This window comes from Bidens hawaiensis, unplaced genomic scaffold (assembly GCF_021521415.1).
Source record: "Bidens hawaiensis isolate Kalapana, Puna unplaced genomic scaffold, B.hawaiensis_p1.1 tig00012783_1, whole genome shotgun sequence".
NCBI lineage: Eukaryota > Viridiplantae > Streptophyta > Magnoliopsida > Asterales > Asteraceae > Bidens > Bidens hawaiensis.
In genome coordinates, this window is record NW_027492060.1 from 146,625 (window position 1) to 156,339 (window position 9,715).

The window sequence follows — 9,715 nt, forward strand, 5'->3', positions numbered from 1 at the left end:
CAGTCTGTATGATGGAGGATCTTTTGCGTGATACCTGACGAGGTAAAGACAAAAGATCTGACCAAGAATGCGACAGCTCACTGACAGCAGCGTGGCAGACAGCACGCCACAGCACTGTGACCAATAGCCGCCGCCTGCCCACCAACTCCTGCCAGACCACGTGCCTAGCCTGCAGTTGGTAGAAGACGAAGAGTGCACGGCACGCCTGCTCTGTGTCAGCCGCTACCTATCCACCACTCACAGGTAGGGCACGTGCATAGGTTACAGTTGGTAGCGTGTTGGGCCGGCTAAACCCCTTGGAAACCCACCTTCGGCTATAAAAGACAGCAAATGGTATTATCATTTCATCATCTACGATCTCGTATAACTTACTTGATAATTGCTCTAATAGTATTCATATACTTTTATATTTAAAGAGCAATATAGACTGATTCTCACGCCGGAGGGTGGTCACAAGGAGGAACCCCCCCCCTTCTCAGTGACGAGCTTACGGTGTCTGTTTTGCAGGTTCCTTGAAGTACAACTTACTCTGCTGGACCTAACCTTCGTGGGAAACATTACTTAGCCCCCAGATTACCCATAATCTGCCCGGGGTCACTTAGTGTTTCTTCACACACCCTTTTTTGATATTCATTTACCCTTTTAACATATATTTTATCTTCTATATACATCCTATAAAAGATGTATGAATAACACATCCCGATTTAAAAAGCCATGACAACCCTTTTAGAGAGCCGGATTTTTCAGGGTGATTGTTTCATTAGTTCGTAGCAAAAATTAAACTAAAAAGATAAACAACCAGAGATAGAGACAAGATCATACCAATAAAATAAAAGCATTTGCACATGAAAACCCAAATGACCACCACCACCTACATTAAAATAAATCAAAGACAAGAAAAAACAAACACCATTGTACATCCCTAGATCCCTCTGTTTCCTATTTGATTCCCTCACAACACCACCACTATTACACACACAACACCTTTATACACTTAGGAAACAGATCCAAACTCACATGGGCATCTCAAAAAACAATCACCACCACCCCATAATCCATCCATGATCTACCATTTTATTCCATATATATTCCTAATTAAATTTATGGACCAGTTTGAAATAAGGTTAGGTTAACTTGGACATATCTCTGGTGGATCTGTTGTACTTCATGTGACTCTTGACAAGCTGACCAGCTGATATAGCTGACATGAGAGAAAGCTCACCAGCAAGGACTGAACCAGCGACTATGGTGGCTAAGACCCTAGCATTGGACCCTGGTTCATCTTTGCTTGCACCTTTGACACCTAATAGGTTTAAACATGCTGACTGTGAAGCAAGTTGTGTGCCACCACCAACTGTTCCAACCTGAATCGGAAATAATATAAAATAAGCTTTCTTGTTCATTAAAATAATACGGGTTTTTTTAGAATGCCGACACAAACAGGCATGAAACTATGACAGGCATGTGATTTGGTGAACTTTGTTTATATATGGGTTTTGTATTTTGGATTCAAATATTTGTGTTTATACTGAATAATTATTAGTTAAGCTAGGACCAGCAATGTTAACAAGCACCACATGCGTCCAAGTCATGTAGTGATAGGACACGAATACTTGGCCTAATCAGTTTCATTCGAAAACCAACTAATAATAAACGGGATATCTTCTGGAGGGCGGATTATAAAATTAGTGTCATTTTGAGATATAATAATGCATTTTTTATATGATTTCTACAAATATGTTTATAAATATATCATTTCCACACTATTTATACTAGTTGTACGTATTAGTCTCTCAAATAATAATTAAAAGAAATTTTTCGTTCAAATAATCTATTATTTTCCTTTAATATAAATATTTTTAGCGTTTACGTATACACACATGCACATATATAGAAACCTAACAAAAAATTTTTAATACATATCCATGACCTATTAGTAATCTAGTATTGTCCTCCCTTACATATATACATGATCTAAGTTCAAATATTTACAAGTACAATGTAAAGAAGGAATTTTGCTATTTAAAAATAAAATCTTTTTAATACACAAAAAATTAAACGACTTTTAATAAATAATAAAGTAATAAAAACAATAAAATCAAATATAAAAAAATATAAGAGGACCGAAAAACAAAAATAAATACTTAATAAATCTTTATTTTATATTTTGAAAGAATTATAAAATAAAAAATTCAATGTTAAATAGATTAATATGCTATTTAAAAATGTTTAAAGAATGAAACTTTAGAAGGGGCATAGGCTATCCCTTCTTAAAATCCACAAAATTACACGTATTAAATTAAGTTGGTTATAGGTTTAGTGTTTTAGTGAAAAGAAAATCCTTTTAATATATTGATTCTTTCTCTCGTTAAAATCTAAAATTTAAACAAAGTAAGTTTATAAATTCTTTAAACACGTACAATATTCACAGTGTGTGGTGACTATGGTCAAATCACATTTTCCTATCTATTAATTAAAAGACATTAGAATATATTAACGTGTCAATATCTATATATTAGTCAAGAAAAGATAGCTTTCTTGATTATAAGAAATAAGTTATGTTCAACGCTAACGCGATAATCCCATGTTTTGGTTATTTAATGTTTTCTTAAGCTACTTGATCAATTAATTATATGTTTCTGCTCCAGCTTTGGCAGGAATATATAAAATAATTCAATTATAAAAGCTAACCCAATTTGTCTTAAATCATTTTTCTACAATTATATATATATATAATAATAACTTTTCTATTTAAAAATATATTGCTATATCCAAAATATTCAACAAGAAACGGCCAACAAATTTAATTTAAAATCAGTACGTAAACTTCTCCATCTTTCGAGCTCAGATGGTCCCTCATGAACATATTTAAAAAAAAGAAAGAAAAGGCAAGGCTAAGTAATTAATATACGTGTACATTCATTAAGTATTATTTATTCTATAAAAAATATTAAATTTTGATTTGATAATAGATAGGTACAAAAAATAAAAAAGATTTGTGTATATTTGTACCTCAATGGAAGGCATGGTGACAGATACATGAAGGTCCTTGCCATCATTTACGGCTTCCATCATAGTAATGCAATGAGAACTCTTGACATTCTGAGCAGGGTCTTGGCCAGTGGCAAGGTATACTGCAGAGACTATATTGCTAGCATGTGCATTAAACCCTCCGAGAGCACCAGCCATGGCGGATCCTGTAAGGTTTTTGAGCGTGTTAAGCTCAACCAGAGCCGCGACAGTGGTTTTCAACACCTTTTGCACCACCTCCTCCTTGATCACAGCCTCACATACTACAGACTTCCCACGCCCTTCTATCCAGTTTACTGCAGCTGGTTTCTTGTCTGAGCAATAGTTTCCTATAATAATAGTTGACTGAAATTAAATATGGAAGTATTTGAGGTGATTATAAAAGCATAAATGATATCTTATACAATTAATACAAGAGATTCCCATGACATCCATATCCATTATGAAGGAAGTCAAGGACGTTTTGGACCCCTTTCGAGACCATGTTCATCCCCATGGCATCCCCGGTTGAGCAACAAAACCTTACGTACAAATTCTTGCCAGCAATAGCACATTTAACACTTTGTAGCCTTCCGAATCTACTTGATCTATAAGACAAGTGTTTCCCGTCAAAAGGTCCTTATTTTAGTTAATACATTTAATTCAATCATATATATATGTTTAGTAGCATAGATATTAATTCCTTTTAAAATCTTATGCTTTTCTTTTAACAATAGAAATTAATACCATATTTTCCTGCATTTATATTAGAAAAAAAAAGATTATCCTAAATACTAGTTAAAAAACCGTAAATGAAATAACACATGTGTTAATTTGTTACCCATTATTCTCTCACTAACATAAACTAAAATAGGGTAAAGTTAAAATATAAAGGAAGACAAAAATAAGCAGGGCCGGTCCATAGGGGTGGTCGACGGCCATAGGCCCGACACCCCGTTATGCCCGAATTTATTTATTTTTTTAATTATATTTATTTTTATTAATAATAATATGTATATTTAATGTTTAAACTTAATTACATGACCACTAGCTTGGTCTAGTGGCAAATAGGTATTACTCTCAAACAAAGTGTTATGGGTTCAAGTCTCTCTTGAAACATGTTTAATCCTAATTTTATATAAAAAATTTTTTACTCAACCCAAATTATAACCAACTAAATCTATATAAAAATATAATTGTTTAAACCAACAAAATACTCATTTTTTAATTATGGCCCAAAAAAAATTTCGCATTCGGCCCGAAATGTTTTTTGCTTCCTCGGAGCCGGCCCTGAAAATAAGAAGTGTGAGAAGGATTTGTAACCACACAAAAAATCCCGTAAAGATAAATTCAAAAAAATTAATAAAAAAAATCATAATTCAAAATATAAATAAGAAACGAAACAAATTAAAAAACTATAATGTTTCCACCATTATTCCCGTTAAATTTTTTTTAAAAAAATACAAAAAAATTGACGAAAAGACAAAATGGCGAGATCAAAGACACAATGATAAAATTGAACAAAAGAGATAATTATAACTAAAAAACACAATACATCGCAAAATATAACATAATGTCGAACAAAATATAACACAATGTTGAGTAATATAACATAATATAAAGAAAAAAAGATACAATATCAAGAAAAAAAGAAAAAATCAATGACGAAAATAAACACAAAACATTAAGATAAACAAAAAGACACGATGACTTTTTTCACTTACCATTGCGTGTGTGTTTTTTTTATGAGAACGAGAAATACGATGGAATCCATTTTTGTGTTTTACTTTTTTCGTCTTTTTATTAAATTTGGAGTTATGATTTTTTTATTTATTTTTAAAAAAAATTTAAGGTTTTATTGCGTGGCTAAAAGTCATTTTCATCCTTTTCATTTTTGTTTGCTTTTGCAGAATAACTTGACCCATATAAATAAATCGGGTAATGTTAGAGAAAACTTTTTGTGAAGTTGAGTTGGTTGGGTATATTTAACATCCTCTTTCTATTATTCGTTTTAGCATTAATGAACCTCCTTTTTCCCTTTTTTTATTTTATTTATAAGCCTTTGAAACCACCTCTAGTATTTGAAATGGCTTTCTTAATACGATATTTTAACTGTTGGTATTGATTTTAACGCTTAGGTATAACTCATCTAAATGTGGAGAAAACCCACAACTGCTGAAAAACTCCCATGAATCTGTTTTAAAACTTGAAACCTTAAGATTCAAAGCTTTAACTATCACTTTCATACTATTAAACCAATAGACCTGTTCTTTTTATTTTCCTAAACCTAAATACACACATGTACATATACTATTGTATTATAATTCATTTCAGGCGTATATTAGGTAATATTTTTATTGCTTGTCAGGCAATAATCGTGAGTTTCTGAAACGCTTGTTTACAAAAATGTTAATAAAATTAATTAATAAAAAAGAAGAAGAAAATACTGACTTGTTAAAGACAACTGCAAGTGTATCGAAATTCAACGGATCTTCCAAGAAGTGCTTCAACTCGGCGGCTCTCTTGACACTACCGAACCTCACCACGGGCGCCCTGGTCATGCCATCCTTCAAGAGCACACAAGTAGCACCACCGGACACATAGATAGCCTTACAGCCTCTATTAGTGCTAGCCACCAGACACCCTCCAGTCGTCGCCATCGGAACCAAAAACTCTGCCCCGTTTAGCAACAACGGCCCCGCGATCCCTACCGGAATCTGAACATACCCCACCGGCATCTCACAACACTGTCTCAATATTGACTCGTAATCAAACCCTTCAAGAGGGAGCCCAGACAACGATTTCCCGGTTACCCTTTCAAGAGCCTCGCGTCGTATCGCGGCCGCTCGTTTGCAGTCTCCGAGTTTTGATTCGAGAGAGTATGAGGGGAGTGAGCCTGCTACAACCAGGTTCACTATCTCCTCATCATCTTCGTCGATGGTTGGGGGTTTACTGTCCATGAATGCATGCCCGCATGGTTTGATTGGTTCATCCATTGTTATGTCAATGCTATCATCTTCAATCTCCCATGAGTCAGGAGAAGGGCGGAATATAGATTGAACGAATTCGATTCCAAAGAAGCCGACGAGATAGACAACGGAGGCGATGAGGGATACGACGGCCGCGAGGTCTGACAAGGTGAGAACATGGAGAGGGACAGAGTTACGGATCTTCTCGCGCCACCGTTGGAGGAGGAAGTACATCACGGAGAAGAAGATGGTGAAGAAGAGGCCGTTTGTCAGGTAAACTGAGGGTGGGACCGTGTCAGAGGGTTTTGGTGGTTTCAGAAGTTCGCCGGTGGTGGTGGTTGGTTTAATGGGTCGCCGCCGAACGTCCATATTTGATCGGCGGTGGGATCTTAGAGTGTGGTGTGGGAGAAGAATGAATGTGTCCCCATAATTTATAGAAACTTAAGAGACAAAAAACATGAAACCCATGTACCACGTGTGTCTCCATACAACTACACCTTTTTTTCCTCTTCTTTTACATCAATGTAGATTTTTTTTTTTCTTTTTCTTTAACAACCAACACCTCCCACTCGAACTCATAACCTTTACCATGAAAAAAAAATCATAGAAAAACTTTCGTAATTACAATAGATGGTTTTTATGATTATACTAAAATACCGTTCGAAAAAAGCTATACTAAAATGGTTTATGATGGCTGAGGTTTGGGTTCTTCACAAAACACAAACATAAAGTTTCTTTTATTTGCTAAAATTGGCGTAATTAATCATTGTAAAAATATCACTTATATCTCACTAATGAATTGTGAAAACAGAACGATTAAAAAGTTGGAACAATTTGCACGATTCACTTTGAAGAACCAAAGTGTATTACTCTAGATGTTGCAATCACACATAATATGGCAAAAACAATAACCGGCATATGAGGAGTTACTAATGTCGAGTGCGTTAATCGACACTGAACGCGATACCGTTGGGCCAAATTAGTTACGTAACCGACGGATAAATATGTAATATATGTATGTTTTTTCTATAAAAACTAATGGTAAAAAAGTCATTCAATAAGTTAAGTTTAATGAATTAGAGAAATATGTAATAGATATATTTTAGGAAGGGAAATAAATATGTAATTGATTCAACGAAATGGATATATCATATGTGTAATATACATGTGCTAGGAAGAGGAAATATTAACGTATTGTCTAAATTAAATAAGTTGGGCCTAACTAAGGGCCGATTTACATCCAATGGATTCTAAACATGGCTTGGGCCGCTCAACTTTAATGGGTCGTTTATGTATAACTAGTGGCATCCCGCGCAGGTGTGTAGACATGTTTACACCGTGATTTCCCATCAGACGTTGGACGAGTCAACTCAATGGCTAGTGGGCTCAATGTTCCATCAAGATTAAGAAACATTAAAGTTCTTAAACCGTATAAAGTTGTCCCTTCAATCTCCCTTATGTTATTTACATAAGGCAAGAATAAATCATGGTAATCCAACATAAACTGTTTCTTTTGTGCTAAAGCCTTCAGTAACATAATTGCTTTCTTTTAAACACTAGTAATTAAAATTTCACAATCATAATATATAGTACTCGATTTTATCCTTTGCGTTACCTCCTCAAAACTCATGAGGCCTTTAATATCTTCCTCTACAATCTCCTTTGTGAATGCCGATTTAGATTGTCCAGTGTCCATAGATTTCAGAGTCCAATCTACTCATCAATGGCCATTTCTAAATATGCACACTTGTCATAATCATTTACATAATAAATATGCACACATGTCATAATCATTTACATAATAAATATGCATCTAAGCCATAGGGTTTAGGGTTAACATAACTGCTTTCTTTTAAACACTAGTAAAATTTCACAATCATAATATATAGTACTCGTTTTTATCCTTTGCGTTACCTCCTCAAAACTCATGAGTCCTTTAATCTCTTCCTCTACAATCTCCTTTATGAATGCCGATTTAGACTGTCCAGTGTCCATAGGTTTCAGAGTCCAATCTACTCATCAATGGCCATTTCTAAATATGCACACATGTCATAATCATTTATATAATAAATATGCATCTAAGCCATAGGGTTTAGGGTTAATACCGTAACCAATTGTATACTATAAGGATTATGACCAACAAACATTCGTCTGCAGAATTCTTGATCACTAAGCGATGAGAACCTGTCTCCTACATTTAGAACCATTATTCACTAAAAAACTAAACTAACAAATTAAAAAAATTATATAACAATGATGCACAAATGACAAACATACTATCAATACAATGTTTCAGGAGTCTCAAACTAGGAAACAACAGTTGCAGCATCAGCAGTATGTTTAAAAAGTTTAGGTAAAGCATTAAGTACGCGTTCGTTTCATATAATTCGTGAGAATTCAAAGGAATTGGAATTAAAATCACATGACATAGCGTGTTCGTTTCGTTGGAATTGGAATCTTAATTTCATATTGGTGTGTTCGGTTCAAAGAATTGGAATTCGATTTGGAATTCAATTCCTTCAAATTCCTCTAAATAAATGAATTCCAAATCCTTTCAAAATGTGGAGCAATTCAAGGAAATTCATTGGAATCTTTTCTCGAGTTATTATTATTTAATTATTTTTTTACGAGAACATCGAATAAAGCATTTTAAGTTTTTTTTTTGTTTTTAATTTATATTTTGAGCTATGAATTTATTATTATTGAGCTATGAATTTATATTATTATTTATTATTGTAACATCCAGTTTTTTTAAACCCTAAATTAGAAATAATAATAACAAAAATAATAAAATGATTAGCATTGGTTTACGTTTTCTCAATTTATGAATTGTTAAATTTAATGCTTATTTAAATTTAGTAAATTATAGCTATAAATTTATGAAAAATAAAATATTTTAAGTATGGAAACGTGTAAAGTATATTTCTTAAAATTAATTTGGATTTAAAAGAAAATTATTTGACTCCTTATTTAACATCATCGTTGAATTAAAAGGTTGTTTCTATATAATGAAAGAAGGTGCTGACAAAAAAAAAAGATTTTGTTTTATTTCTATTCAAATATTAAAACAAATCATGGAATTTATTTCCATTTTATTTTGGTCAAACAGAAACCGACGCATTCTTCTCCAAATTGAAACAATAAATGGGCTATTTAATTTTTGAATCATTGGTCATATTAAAAATACTCTAATTTTAAGCCTCGATATAAAACCTCTTCAATATTTTTCTTTTGATCGACGGCCAGACAACTTTTTGAAGTTCCTTAGTGACTTGTTTTCAAAGGTTCACTCGAAGGAAAAAAAAAAAATATATATATATATATATATATATATATATATATATATATATATATATATATATATATATAATTTTTGAATCATTGGTCATATTAAAAATACTCTAATTTTAAGCCTCGATATAAAACCTCTTCAATATTTTTCTTTTGATCGACGGCCAGACAACTTTTTGAAGTTCCTTAGTGACTTGTTTTCAAAGGTTCACTCGAAGGAAAAAAAATAAGAATATATATATATATATATATATATATATATATATAAATAGTGCTACTCAAGTTTATTTCTACACGGTTAAGGTACGGATAGCTTATTAATGTCATGTTTATTGTTTTAGTAATTTATATGAACGATTGATTATGAACCATTGATTTTTGGAATGACTTATGTTTTATTTTGGATTGACATATTGCACCTTTGGACCCTAATGAGATGCATAGTT

General features: G+C 32.9%; 1 pseudogene across 1 annotated transcript; it reads right to left on the reverse strand.

The window, feature by feature from the left end:
* Nucleotides 1-780: 780 nt before the first annotated feature.
* Nucleotides 781-6,347, reverse strand: LOC143542127 (3-hydroxy-3-methylglutaryl coenzyme A reductase 2-B-like; annotated as a pseudogene). Its single transcript, XR_013136854.1, has 4 exons — nucleotides 5,461-6,347; nucleotides 3,444-3,617; nucleotides 3,013-3,359; nucleotides 781-1,364 (listed from the first exon to the last, which is right to left on the reverse strand). The product of XR_013136854.1 is annotated as a 3-hydroxy-3-methylglutaryl coenzyme A reductase 2-B-like (transcript).
* Between the last annotated feature and the right edge of the window lie 3,368 nt (nucleotides 6,348-9,715).